Below are 15,688 nucleotides of genomic sequence, written 5' to 3' on the forward strand. Positions count from 1 at the left end.
CAATTAAGCTGACATAGCCTAGAAGACCCCAAAAAAGAAAAAAAAAAAGGTGTCAATTGACAGTCCTTTATATAGTTGGCCTCTGAGCATGTATGTGAGAGATTGTCTTCATTGTCTTAATTGGCATAGGAGAGCTCTGACCACTGTGGGCAGCACCATTCCCTGGGCAGGTGATTCTGGGATTTATTAGGAAGATAGACGAACCTGGGTTGGACCATCTTTCCTTATGGTTCCTACCTCCGAGATTCTGCCTATGATCCTTCCCTGATTTCCCTACATGAAGGACTGTGACCTACACATATAAACCAAAGAAGCCCTTTCTTCCCTGTGCTGATTTAGCTTAGAGTGTTTTATCATAGCAACAGGAGGCAAACTAACAAAAGTATGTTTAAGAAGAAGTTAGAATGAGAAAAAAGGGAAATGGGCTATTAATTTTTTGCAAGTTAAAAAATTAGAATAGATCTAATGTTTGTTTAAAATAGTTCTCTCATATAAATTATATTATATAGAATATACTTAAACACATGTACACAAACAATATCAGAATTCAAAAACAAGTTTGTAAATACATCTGCTTTTCTTCAGTGCTGGGACTGAATCCAAAATCTCACATATGTGGAACAAGCCCTCTACCAACCCCCAAAATGACAAGAAACCCTTTCAACCATAAAAATGAAAAGATAAAAACAAAAACATTTAATCTAGTGAAACATAAGGCACGTGTTTCAAAATTGTACATATTCATCATCAGCTGCTTCTATCTGATGATTTCCCAAGTAAGAAACTAGCACAACAAAGCTAATTGCATGATCTGAGCCAGGCACAGATCACAGCCAGGGCACAGAGTGCCCCTACTGGGAGTTTCTGACCGAATTCCAAAAGTTCACCCTACTAATTTAGACTTAAGACAATTTACTACCAATATTTGAAGCTGAGGGGTTTTACAACCCTTTATCAAGGTAGCTGTTTCTAGAACTCATACTTGTCTTGCATTTCTCCAGTAAGAATTAGAAACAACTCAGTGAAACCTGTGATAAACAACGAAGTCTCAATAACACGCAGTAAAAAAATCATTAGAGTTTAACATCTACGTGTACTAGTGCCATCCAGAAACCCTCACAAATAATATCTTGAGGTGTAATTCACACATCATGAAACTAACTTCTCCATGGAATCATCTTTCTACAGCTCAGGCTGATTTCGAGCTTGGCATCTTCCTGATTCAGTGTTAGAAATGCAGGCCCAGGCCAGCACACCTCGTTTATTTTCCTTAAAAATGTATTTGGAGGGCCACACAGGGCAGCTCATGTCTTTAGTTCCACCACTCAAGAGGCAGAGGTAGGTGGATTCCTGAAAGTTCCAGCCTATCCTGGTCTACATAAGGAGTTATGCAAAATCCAGGGCTACATAGAAGAAACCTTGTCACAAACAACAAACAAATGATTTACTAATTAATTGAATTTTTAGGTAAGTAATGTTTCTGATGAATTCAAATGAGTGTTAAAGCCTCCTTAATACTTCCTCCATATAAATCTGAAGCTCATATCACTGCCAGGAGGATGGACTTGTCACTGAGATCATTTATCTATACTTCCTAATGTAGCCACGTTGCTTTACCCTTCCCTGCTTGTCTCTGTAATTGATGTAGTGCCACAGGTGGCTAAGTATAGTTGGCTGGGATTCCCAGCTGTTGCACTGAAACTCCAGTGATGTTGCCATAGTTTTAAAAAACTAAAAAAAGTGCATTTATTTTTACTTTATTATCAGTTTTATTTCACTTTATTTATTTTATTTCATTTTGCCTGCATGTGTGTCTGTGTGAGGGTGTCAGTTAGAGTTCCAGACAGTTGTGATCTGCCATATGTGTGCTAAGAACTGAAACTAGGTCCTCCGAAATTGTAGTCAATGCTCTTAACCACTGAGCCATAACTCCAACCCACCATTGTGGTTTTAACTGCCTTTCTCTAGCAACTAATAAGGCTGATCGCAGCTTTTACACACTTATGCTCCTCACCTCAGAAACAGCCTTTCTCTGTATGTGTAGAAATCCATTGTGAGTTCTGCCTCCTCACAGTGAGAACAAAACCTCAAATTCCTACTCTCTCGTAGGCATGTCTCCCAGACTCTGTCAACCAGACAAATGAATGTGGTGTCATTCATGTCCCATGGGACATGAAAGGGAAAACAAGCTGTTTAGTCTCCTAATAGTGTCCTGGTCAATTCCTGACTCACAAGTGGCATAAAAAAATTGGGAGTATTTTCCAAGTGTGCTAGGGATGCAACCACAGTTTCTTTATGAAAATTGTATATAGCCTTATAGAAATAGCCTCAAACCAAATTAAATAGCACTAAATAAAATAATAAGTATGATTACTATTTGTTAATTATTAATAATCATTATTTGGCAGGGTCTCATTATTTAGCCCTAGATGGCCTGGAACTCTGAGAAATTTGTCACAGTCTGTCTCCATGGTCTGTGATTTCTAGGATTGTACCATCATGCCGAGCAGCAATCCTTTGTGCCATGAAATAGCTACTTGGTAAGATCCTTTTGTGTGGTATCATTATGTTGGACAATGGGATAGATTTATTCTGTCTAGCTCAAGATTCAAATTCTAGAATATATGTCAAGTACTTATACAAATACCTAATCAGAATCTACCAGAAGTGATAATAAAGTACAGTGAACAGCCAGCTAATCAATTCAAAATTAATGATAGCATTATCAAATCTGTCAATAATACCCCTTTCCTCTCTGAACAACATTTTGAATTAAAAACACAAAACTGACAACCTATGATAATGCTGTGGGTTCCACTTAGATCCAACATAGCTCAAACACCAAGTCAATGCAGAGGACAGAAAATTACTGTAGTAAAGCCAAAACTGATCAATAAAGGCCACAGGACACACTAAAGAGCTTAACTACAACCAGGGGCCAGCAAGAATATCACAGAATACTTAATATCGCAATACACAAACACCTGTGCACCAATCAGAATAGTTTATGTTACAGTTGTCTCGAAGGACAAAAAAAAAAAAAAAAAAAAAAAAAATTGAAAAAAAAAATTGAAAAATGTAAGTAACCACTAATAGTTAAACAAAACAAAATGAAAATCTCTCCAAGTAGGATTACAAGGGAAGTTTGTTGACCTGATTAAACCTACAGTGCATGGAGATATAACCAGAAGGTCCCTTTGAACACCAGCTAGTAGATATGACATCTGTCCTTTCCATGAAGCTCAACACCCTTTGAGAAATGCTAGCCAGAAAAGCCAACCAAGTGAACATAACTCAAAAAGTAGAAAGGAAATGCATTGTTTTGCAGTACGTGAGCAGTCAAAACACAGGGAAACTTACAGAAAAGGCATTGAAAGTGTGTGGTCATTGAGTGATTCACCAGCCTGACTCAGGTTTTTGGTTTTAGTAAATTAGAAGCTTCTTTTAATTAAAAAGAGACTAGCCTGGACCAAACCAGAGAGAGTTCTCTAGGTAAGGTCCTGGCTATTATTAGCCAAAGGATTATAGAGACAAATTCCACAAAGCTATAATTTTGGGGATCCAAACCATCCTGTCTGTGTGTGGGCAAGGCTTGATTTTGTAACAGCTGTCTAGCAGGTGGTTTTGCCATCCTAGGGAGCAGGTGTTTCATACAAAAGCAAGGCTTAGCAGTTAGCCTGTTTAATCTACTGACCCATTAACTTGTAACAATAGGTAGGCAATGAAATATCTTGTAACAATAAGTAATTTTTATAGAATAGCCCAACTGCACTAGGATGTGGTCCATCTCAGACCAGCGGACAAGTCTACAATAGTAAATTTTCCTCTAAACTTAATGTTCACTATCACAAATGGAGCCCAGTCATGACTTTATTCAGTGATGTAAGATCAATGGAAATTTGAACTTTTTTCTCTGTGTGTCAGGAAATCACTCCAAGGTGCAGTTAAGAAGAAGTCAGGTATGAACAAACTGTCACCTAGGGAAATAACAATCATACGAAGGTCAAAACTTTATAGAAAAAGCAAATTTATTTTCCTTAAAGTAAAACACTGGTAAAAAAATATAGCACAGTGTGTTAATATTCACAGTAGAAAAAAATGTCCCTCAAACGTTTTTCTAACACTTTTGTAAAAACATCTTCATTCATTTGAAAATAGATGAAAAGGCTGCTGAAGGGGGCAGAGATGAATCTGTGGTTAAAATACTTGCTGTATAATGATCATGAGTGAAGTTCAGGTCCCTGAACCCACTGAACAATTACACTTCTGTATATCCAGCTCCAAATTAATTCTCCCTACTCTTTTCTAGAGAGGAATTGTGGGTATGTGTTATTGATAGGATTGTTGCCCAAAAGAGAAATGTATTTTTTCTCAATGAATCCTATTGAAAATGCTGAGGTTTGATTTATTTTCTCATGCAATGTACTAATCATTGGCGAATTGGTTTCTGTTCTGCAACCGTTTCCTCTGATAGTGTAACAATCCACCCTTCAATCGCGCTGGAGGCAAGCTCCTTAAGCAGGAAGGAAAAACCCAGAAGGTCTCAAAACGCTTCTGAAACTGACCAGATTCACTAGGCTTCTCCTTTCCAGAATAAGTAATAATGGTTAAGAGTTTTCTCTGATGAAAGGAAGCTCAGCTGCAAAGAAGACTCAAAAGATCTGACCTCATACCAGTTTCCCAGAAGACCTTTAGACCAACTAAGACACTTGGAAAGGACACTCTCCAGTGTGGTAAGCTGCCCACAAGCTAAGCAGTGTTTCCAGGTTCCCACCTTTTGTGAGAAGTCAGCCATGCTGGGGAGTGCTATGATGATGCAACTCTTGTTGAGTGATTTATGCTTCTATAAGTAACCCCTCACCCATATTCCCTTAAGTAACCCCAATAAAAATCGTTGGTTAACCAAGTAGGTCTGTGGTGGTATGCACACTTTGCTCTGTCCTGGGTGCTTTTTCTGGGGTAAATAGCGTTGTCACAAAATAGTACCAACTTGGTTTTGTAGCTTTAAAAGTATATTTATTCTCTGTAATAAGCAAGCATATTGTTAGAAGGTATTTTCAAGGGCAATTATATTTGTTTTCTATAATTTCTCATGATGTAAAATTTCTTAAATACAAATATACTAGTCAGGGTGAGCTACATTATGCTGAGACAATTTAGGTAGCCCTGAACTCTGCACAAAGGAACTAAGATGTGTATGATTAGTTCACAAAATTCTAACTTCCCCCTAGTGCATGGGAGTACTTTAAGATCCTGGACCCAATTGGGGGTGGTAGGTGCCTCCACATCCCAAAGAATGTTGATTTTCATTCTTTGTTCTTTCTAGTGACATCACAGCCAGCTTTGGAGTCTTGTAGGCAGTGTCTAGAGCAACCCCCTGAATCAGGCATCACTTGTGAGACTTGCCTCCAATGTTAGCTGTGTGGTTAAGTCTGGTGTCTTACTAGTGGCTGCCTAGAGCTATCAGTTTGGTTTCTGAGTTCTGGATCTTGAGCCTGTTACTGCTCCTTGGTGGGATCCTCCTAAAGAAGTATTTCTACAGCTCCACCTGTTTCCCACAGTGGACCCTAGTAAATTTTCAACATTTTTATTCTTTAGTCATTTCCCGATATTACTAACTCTATTAGCCTCAAAATTTGACTGAACATGCTGCCCAAATTCAACTCTGTTGAAAAAGGAAGAGCTATTCTGAGTTCTTCATTCCGTGTATTGATAGGTTCCAACCTTGCACCAACCTGTGGATCATGCATGTACTGGAAGAAGTGATTCTTCAGACATCAGGGTGACAACAATCCATGGATACCTTCTAAGAGCCAGGTAGATGGTTGCCTTGGAACTCTGAAATCAGTTCAAGGCTTTTCCCCATTTGATCTTCTAATAGATTTAGTGGGTTTGGTTTTATGGGTGGTTTTCTTGTTGTTGTTGTTTTTAGTTTGTTTCTTTGTTTTCTTTTGTTTTGTTTTCTAGGCTTCGTTTTTTAAACCCATTTCTTACTTGAGTTTGGTGCAGGGTGATAAATATGGTTCTATTGGCATTATTCTACCTGTAGACATCCAGTTAGACCAGTACAAATTGAAGATGCTTTAAACTTTTCATTTTATGTTTTTGTCTCATTCTCCAATAATCAAGTGTCCATGAGTGTGTGGATTTCTGAACCTTGATTTGAATCTCTTGATAGCCCAGTGTGTTTCTATGCCAACGTCGTGCAGTTTATTACTATTGCTCTGGAATACAGCTTAACTTAGCAATTGTGATAACTCCAGAATTTTTTTATAATTGTTCAGGACTGTTTTATGATGCTGGTATTTTTGCAAATGAATTTAGAATTGCTATTTCAAGTTCTGTACTTTTTTTGACATTTTGATGGGAATTGTATTGAATCTGTAGATTGCCTTTTGTCAGATGGCCATGTTATCTATGTAAATCCTACTGTTCTATGATCATGGGAGATCTTTTCAACTTACAGTTTCTTCTTCAATTTTTTCCCAAATGTCTTGGAGTTTCTGACATATGAAGTTTTATTTGCTTGTTTAGAGTAATAGTAAAATACTTATATTATTTGTGGCTATTATGAAGTGTATCATTTCCATAATTACTTTCATAGCCTATTTCTCATGTTTATAAGGAGGGATAGTGATTTTTAAAAATTAAATTTGTATCCAGCTGAACTTTTGCCAGCTGTAGTAGTTCTCCTGTAGAATTTTTGGGGCTACTCATGTACAAATCGTACCATCTGAAAATAGAGATACTTTGAATTTCCCTTTTGAATTTTTATTTGTTTGTTTTCCATTAGTTGTCTTATGTCTCTGGTTGGTAGTTAAAGTCCTATATTGGACATGTACGATGGGAGTGGGAAACCTGGTTTCTCCATGGTTTTAGTGGAATTGCTTTAATTTTCTCTACATGTAATTTGATGCTAGCTTTATGCTTGCTATAATTTTTCTACTTGTTCAGTTAGGCTACTTGTAAGCCTCATCTCTCCAGGACTTTTAACATGAAATGTGCTGGAGGGAGGGGTGAGAATAAAGAGGGAGGGGAGGGGAGGGGTGAGTGCAAAGAGAAGGGAGTGAGTGGGGGAGAGGGACATGAGAGGGGGGAGAAAAGGAGCAGTGAGGGTTGGGGGCAGGCAGAGACAAGGAGGATGAGGGGGGGAGAAGAAAGGGTGAGGGAGGGGTGAGGGCAGGAAAATGAAGGGTGAGGGCAGGGAGAGATAATAGAGGGGGTGAGATTGTGAAGAGGGCAGGGAGAGGAGAGGAACTGAGGGTGGGGAGAGGGAGGAGTGAGAGCAGAGAGAAGGATGAGTGAGGGCAGGGAGAGGGAAAATTAAGAAGTTGTAATTGATCTCTCCTGATTTATACTTTCTGTGATTGAATTTTTTGTAAACCTACCTTAAATCCTAGGTAATTGATAGAATCTCCCTTTGGTATTTTTTCAGGGACAATTTGTATCCTCTACCAAGGTAAAATTCTCTTTATTTCATTAACCATTTGTTCCCTAAGGCATCTGCATCTGAATCAACCTGTAAGAGATCATCAACATAACAGTAAATAGATTGAGGAAACTGCTTATGAGTTATTTCTAAGGGTTATTGTACAAAATATTGGCACAAGGTAGGATTGTTTAGCATTTCTTGTGCTGAGACTTTCCAAAGCTATCTCTATATTAAACAACTATTATTATAAGTGGGTAATGAGAAAACAAACCTTTCTCTGTCGTGCTCACACAAATTGATCAGGAAAAAGCAATCTTTTAAATCAATTACAATCAAAAGCCATAGCTTAGGTAATAAAGAAGGCAATGGCATCCAGGCTGTAAAGAGCCCATTGACTGACGCATCTAATTTATGGTTCCTAAATCTGTTCACATCCTCCATTTTCCTGATTTCTCTATAAAAACAAAGACAGAGGAATTTCTTGGGGTTGTAGATTCTACAATGTGTTAAACATTTAGCTGCTTCTGTGTCAGCTGTTCTAGTACCAGTAATTTTCTCTTGTACTATACTCTTGATCCACCCATGCAAGTTTGTCAGCCATTTTAAAGGTAGGATGTTTGGTAACTTTGAAAGACCAACACTTGTCATGTCCTGTTTATGGGCAACCTGGACAGTCTGTCACAGTTCTTGATAATACCTTTTAATATTTTTCTCTGAAGTATTCTTTATTTTATAGTCTGTTTCTGAGATTGGAGGAATGTTAATCTGTTTTCCATTACTGAAACAAAACATATCCCTATAAATTCATAGCTATATTAACCATGTATACTTTAAATTGTGCTATTTCTCCTTCTGGTGCTACACACTCAACCCACCATGGGCTTATTTTATCTGAGATGAAGTTCAAATCTATAGAATCTAGATGCCAGGATTTTGGGGACATGATTCGTATGTCTCTTTCTGTCTTCTAAACCTTCAGTTCCAGTAACATTCATTATTAAATTGAGCTTAGGTATCAGACCCTTTATAGCAGTTTGCCAAAATATTTGTTTTGTAATCTCTTTTGAAAATGTGTACTATTTTTTTATTAATTTATTCTTGTTACATCTCAATTTTTATCCCATCCCTTGTATCCTCCCATTCCTCCCCCCACCATTTTTCCATTATTCCCCTCCCCTATGACTGTTCCTGAGGGGGATTACGTCCCCTATATTCTCATAGGGTATCAAGTCTCTTCTTGGCTACTTGCTGTCCTTCCTCTGAGTGCCACCAGGTCCCCCTCCAGGGGACATGGTCAAATGTGAGGCACCAGAGTACGTGAGAAAGTCGTATCACACTTCCACTCAACTGTGGAGAATATTCTGACCATTGGCTAGATCGGGAAGGGGTTTAAAGTTTACCTCCTGTATTGTCCTTGGCTGGTGCCTTAGTTTGAGCGGGACCCCTGGCCCAAATCTGCCTATCATATTGTGTTCTACTTGTAGATTTCTAGGACCCTCTGGATCCTTTTATTTTGCTGTTCTCCCATGCGTCTCTCATTTAGAGTCCCAATAGGATGCCTTCCCCTCTGTCCCAGTTTCCTGGTAAGTGAAGGCTTTTGTGGGACATGCCTCTTGGGCTAGTATGCAGATATAAGTGAGTATATACCATTTGAGTCTTTCTGCTTCTGGGTTAACTCACTCATTATGATCATTTCTAGCTCAATCCATTTATCCACAAATTTCGGGAATTCCTTGTTTTTAATAGCTGAGTAGTATTCCTAGTGTATATGTACCACAGTTTCTTATCCACTCTTCTACTGAGGGACACTTAGGCTGTTTCCATGTTCTGGCTATTATGAATAAGGCTGCTATGAACATGGTTGAGCAAATTTTCTTGTTGTGTGCTGGAGCATCTTCTGGGTATATTCCAAGGAGTGGAATAGCTGGGTCTTGAGGAAGCCCTATTCCCATTTTTCTGAGATAGCACCAGATAGATTCCAAAGTGGCTGTACTAGCTTGCATTCCCACCAGCAATGAAGGAGTGTTCCTCTCTCCCCACATCCTCGCCAGCATGTGGTGTCGCTTGAATTTTTGATCTTAGCCATTCTGATGGGTGTAAGATGGAATCCCAGAGTTGTTTTGATTTGCATTTCCCTGATGACTAAGGAGGTTGAGCATTTCTAACTGCTGAATCTATATTGTTGTAGTTACAGCTGAAGTCAGTCTTTGGGAAAAAAATCAGGAAATGACTCTTTGGGCCTTGTGTAATTTTAGTAAATGACACAGCCCTCTTTCCTGATTCTTCACCATTATCCCAAGAATTTAAAGCTGCTAGATGTCAGATTGCCAAGGTGTGTTCATCAAATTCAAACTGCCTTTGTAAATCAGCATATAGACCTTCACCTTGTAACTGACTAGGAAATATTAACACCTCTGATCTGGTTTCACTGTCCTATTGCCTGCACATCATTCTCCACCACAATTTCTATTGCAACGGAGAACGAGCTTCCAATATCGCTGTTACTAAACTTTTACAGTATTGGGGGTAATCCTCTTCTACTTTACCCATGCATTTGGAATCTGTTTCACATAAGATGAATGCATTCAAAAGAGATGCCTGCTCTCTAAAAATCCTCAAATCTAATGTCTATGGATTACATGTCTTCATTATGAACTTTAGAGTGCCTATATCTCTTGGTAGGTCTTGTTTAGTAAGTGGATAAGCTGAGGTTGACATTCAAACAATCTTGGTCTACCCACTTTCATTTTGTTCTGTCATGGTGTGGTTGCTGGTGTGTAAAATCCTCTCTATGAGTCTGAGTATTTTTATTATTCTTGTTCATAACGCATCTCTAATGTAACTCCTAAGACTTATATTTTATTAATTTACTTTATCATTGAACAAGTACAGAAAGCCATTATGGCTATTAAGGATGAAGGAAAAATAATACCAAAATGAAAATAATCATGACTGGTGTTGGGAAATCTTTACCTAGGCCATTTTCCTTTTTATTTTCTGATGCTTTTCAAGCCATCTAGAAGAACTCTCTATAGTGTTCTAAAGCCCATTATTATGGGATTTCCCATCCCAAACTCTCTCCTGGAATACTTCCCAGATGACTTACCAAATCTGGTGGCTTTCAGTCTTCCCTAGCAGGAGAGATTTATCTGTGGGGTTGTGTCACTCCTTGGAGTGCCATGATGATGTTTTCTAAATGAACTCCCATACATTCTATTTTCCCAATGAAGACTCAGAAGTCAGATGCTGGGTGTAACATGCTAGCTCAGAGAGACAGAGAAAGCACCCAGCTGATGTTCCTACTCAACTCACATAGAAGAATAAAAGCCCAAAGCCTCTTCTTTTCCATTCAGTCTTATGTACCCTTTTCACAATGTCCCGCCCTTTCTCCTGGATTGCTGTCAGCTGGTTTCTTGCTCTGCCTCTTGACCTAGGGGTCATTTTATTTCGCTCTATTTACAGAAACTTCTTGGATTAAAGATGTGTGCTAGGGTTGACCACATCATAACCACCTGTTGATGATAAACAAAAAGGTCTTGAATTAAAGGTGCTGGGTTGGGGCTGAACATCTTTACAACTAGAAACAGGTTTTACTGAGTTCACCATCTCAGGTTCACAATGGATTCAAATGTCCTGAAACACCAAACTGTGTCTAAAGTCACATGTTCTGGGAGCCATGGATGAAAGTGCTTCTCCTTGATTGTGAATTCTCATCATCCGAAGCAACCTTCTCCTATTCATTGCCAACATGGACAAAGTCTGGTCTTCCTGTCATAGACACAGCGCTGATGACATTTAAAGCACATGGCTGTAGCAAAGACAATTTTCTTGGACTGCCTTTTGGCCTTGAGTATGTCCAGTAGGCCAGGGCATTGTTGGTCAAATGTTTGTACAAGGATATGACCACGGTGGTCATAGCACTCTAGAGGGGCAGGGTAGAGCTCTACTCTCAGCTTGTTTAGATTGGCATGCATTGCAGAAGGTCCTTCAGAGCAGCACTGGAGAGAGAGATTGTCATAGAAATTGACTCTAGTGAGCTGAGAACACTGGCTCAGGGCAGGCAGCAGGACACTGAGGTGAGAGTCCTCCAGGCTGCAGTTGTCTACTCCAGGGTCTGCAGAGTGTCTGCTACATTCTCAAGGAGAAGTCGGAGCCTGTGGGATGGGACGTGGATAACAAAATACCACTGAATTCCAGTGTTTCAGTTGACGAGACTCTGACTCGTGACAAGTATTTCAAATCTGACTGTGAGAGACAGCAGAGGATATAGACAAGGACTCAAACTGGGTCTTCAGGCATGTGGAAAGAAGAAGAAATTAGTTCTGGCTCATGGTGTTGGAGGATATCAGTAAGGTTGACAATGGGAAATATGGCATCACATATGCACAGTAAGTCTATGCGTATGCTGAATGTGAGCACTGGATAAAGAGATTGTATGTGTCTGCTCATATTACTGGTTTCTGGGGCATAACACTATAAAGTGTGATGATTTAGAACACACATCTAGGACTGGAGAGATGGCTCAGAGGTCAAGAGCACTGACTGCTCTTCCAGAGGTCCTAAGTTCAATGCCCAGCAACCACGTGGCTCATACCCATGTATAAAGTGATCTAATGCCTCTTCAGGCCTGCAGGTGTAAATGCAGGCAGAGCACTGTAATATCATAAATAATTCTTTTCTGAAAATCACACATCTACAACTGCCAATCATCATTCTGTTAACAGAAAGATCATGGCATGTGTCCACCAGATGTCATGCTTCTCCTTGTTATCTAGGACAACCTGTATCCAGGATATCAGTGCCAAACCCTTGGAACTGATAAAACTGTATGCCATTGTCACCAGTTTCCATCTAGTACATCCCAACCTGCGTTTAAATCATCCTTCCCTTCAAGGAAAATCAACGGCTGAGAGCGACATTATGAAGCAAAAAAACTGGTTTCTGTTTACAGAGATCAGTGTAAAGAACTCCAATAGGAAGCACAGATGTGGGTCCTCCCCAGCTCAGGGCCCTCTGCTCTGTCCTTTCCCCTTCATCATCTTAGATGGGATCAAAAAGAGGAAAACCCAAACATCACTCAGTGCATCTGACCCACTTGTGCAGTTGACTATTTGTAATGCAGCTATGGACCCATCTCCTACTCCAGCTCAGACTCTGCTAAATGAATGGAACTGAAAGAATGAGTTCAAATAAGAAGGAAAACAATCACTGGGTGTTGTGGTACACATCTCAGTGCCAGCACTGCGCACAAGGAGGCAGGAAAATTGCTGTGAGTTTGAGGTCAGCCTGGTCTACAAAGTGAGTCCAGGACATCCAACACTACACAGAGTAGTCATGTTCGAAAATACAAAATCAATAAACACATGGAAACAATACACACTTACATACTATAATGAGTTATTAACTGGCACAATTCAGGTGCCCACTAATGCTCAAAAGAAAAGGTTTCTTGACATGGCAAACAGCTCACCATCCTTCCTTACCTGCACAACTGTTTCATGTTGGTCAGTGAAAGGTTGATGCCGTTCATGTAGAGATGCTGGAGGCAGTTGAGCTTGGAGAACTGAGTAAGGAACTTGTTAAGACACTTCTCTATGGGTACCCTATCCGTGTTCACATAGGCGGCGAGACTAAGATGCATGTGCGGAGATTTCTCATCAGGCCAAGGTAAGGTGCAAAGCCACCGAGGAAGGGCAGGAGTGGTATATAAGTAGTTCCAATTCCTCAATGTCGTGTGGCTTGAAAATGTCAGGACTTCCCTGACCATCTCTGCAGGGGAGTCACAGATCTGCATCTTAAGACAGCACATCTGCACAGAGCCCTTTCTCTTCTGGGCCCACTGCAACAAGCACTTTTGGTGTCCTTCCAGCTGGTTGCAGAGGCTGAGGTCAGTGACCAACTTCAAGGCTGCTTCTGGGAATTTCTAGGAAGGCGTTTTTACTACTTGCTTCTTGCTTCCTTCTTGCTGACCCGGCTCCATCTTCTCTTCCAGCCCATACATGCCAGAAATTCTGGTGCACTTTCCTTAATTCGAGCACTTGAAGCTTGCAACGTCTGTGAGGGAGAAAGGTGAATTTTATACTGTAAACAAGTAACCAACATGGAGGCAGTTTCTACCACAATAAGTCAGTTCCAACATAGCCCCCACCTGCCAGGAAAAGGATTTGTCTGAGACACATCTTCAGACATGTTCTGCTTCCCTCCATTTAGTGTCTCTGGGCTGTCTCTTCCATATCAAAGAGAGACAGGGAAAGCCTCATCTCCTTGGGGTACATATACTCTGAACTGTCCTCCGTTCCTGACTCTCATTATATCAGCTCTCAACTTGAGCAGTAGTTCCACAGACCTTCAAGCCTAGGACATCAGAATACTCTGCCCAGTTCGACTCCATTCACCCTGATATCACCTGTGTCTTACCTTCTAACCTCTTTGGGCCTTGCTTACCTGGGATGAGCCTTCTTCATCAGCAGAATGTCTATGCCATCCAGCACAGCTTGCAAGGTCTCCACTTCAGGAGAATTCATCAGTACCCCCACTGGAAGGCAGGGAAAGGGCCAGGCGGCCCCATTGCCTTCAATATCTTGGTGTGTCTGCCATCGAAGGCCTGCTTGAACAGCGGTGGGAAGAGCTCAATAGGCAGGTTGTCCAGAGCAGAGATGGACAAGGCATCATTCCTCAGCAGCCCTTGCACGGCCAGCTGCAGGAGTGTGAGAGGGGCGTGCACGCTCATCCTGATAGATGTTCTGTCAGAGGGACCTGTTGAAACATTAGTTTCAGGCTACTATATGGAATTTTCTATTTGTCATATCTATTCTCTAAAGGACTAGAGTCCATGCTATGGCAATAGTGGAAAACTCAGAATGCCCAATCATCCAGTCTGCTCACCTCAAAGCCAAACGTCCACCGATCTTCTCATGTATTCTCTCTTGTAAGATTCTACATATGCAGAAAATAATGATGGACTGTCCAACTAGGAACTCACCTCTGCTCCTCTGAATCTCATGCCTACTCAGAAGGGTTATTCAGGAACATATAGTTTGACCAGTCCCTTGGTACAGGAAAAGACACTGAACAACTTTCCAGGCCCTCAAAATGTACTCTGTGCTGAGACATGCCCACCCTTTATGCTTTGTTCTTTCATATACTGATACATCCTGGGAAGACTGAGGAAATATGTAAGACACCTGTGAGCACGCACTGCCTTCTGTTACTTTAAGAGCCAGTGAGGGAGCACTGGGCTATATTGTATTCATTTGGGGGAATACGGTAAAATGTCCATAAACTAAAGGCCACCTGGCCACCCAGTCAGACCATATCTGAAATGCAAAACCTCAGTGAGACATGCAACTTTCCCAAAAAGCAACTGGATCCAAGCTGTGAAGTTATAGCACCTGCAAAATGTGAGTCTTGGATAAGAAGCCAAAGTGTCCTGGAGCTACAAGGAGCTACAAGGAGCCCATGTTGAATTGGGCTTCAGAAGAAAAAAAGAAATGATAACCAAAAACAAAACAAAACAAAACAAAAAAAACAAAACAACAAAATTCCAAGTTTGTTTGATTTTATTTTTTAAACTTTTTCATTTTGTGTTGGTGTTGCCTACAAAGGAGTCTTGAGTGAAATTGGCTACTTTCTAATCATAAGTGGATCTTATATATAACCCATGCTTGTGCCAACCCCATGTTCATGCGTGTGAAGAGGAGCATTGGGATTGTCTTTTTCCACACCATTCATTGCTAATACAGGGGCTTTAAAATATTGCATAAATGCTACACCAGCTAGCAGTAACCAAGTAACCCAGCTCTTGGGTACAAGAATCACGAGAATTCTGGGTCAATCTAATCTATATAGGTTATTTCAGGCTAGTCTAGGTTAGGGGAAATCAAGCAAAATTTCTATGTCAGCTGAGCACCAGTAGTGCATGATTGTAGTCCCTGCATTCTGGAAAGCAGTGAAGGTGGATCTATATGTGTTCAGGCCAGCCTGATCTACAAAGTGAGCCCAGGATAGACAAGGTCACACAGAAAACCCTTGTTTTAAGAAAGCAAAAGAGAGCTGGGCATGGTGTGTGTGATTTAATCCCAGCACACAGGAAGGCAGAGGCAGGTGGATCAATTTGAGATCAAGGCCATTCTGGTCTACAAAGTGAGACCATAACAGCCAACACTAAGTAGACTAACCATTCTCAATACATTACCCCTAAAAAAGATTATAAATGTCTTTATTACAATTGTATAGTGACATGGGTCCACACTGCAA

At 40.4% G+C, this 15,688-nt stretch overlaps 1 pseudogene; it reads right to left on the reverse strand.

Moving 5' to 3' along the window:
* Window positions 1-12,915: 12,915 nt before the first annotated feature.
* LOC127186545 (PRAME family member 25-like) lies at window positions 12,916-14,162 on the reverse strand (annotated as a pseudogene).
* Between the last annotated feature and the right edge of the window lie 1,526 nt (window positions 14,163-15,688).

The sequence above is a fragment of the Acomys russatus genome, unplaced genomic scaffold (assembly GCF_903995435.1).
Source record: "Acomys russatus unplaced genomic scaffold, mAcoRus1.1, whole genome shotgun sequence".
Taxonomy (NCBI): Eukaryota; Metazoa; Chordata; class Mammalia; order Rodentia; family Muridae; genus Acomys; species Acomys russatus.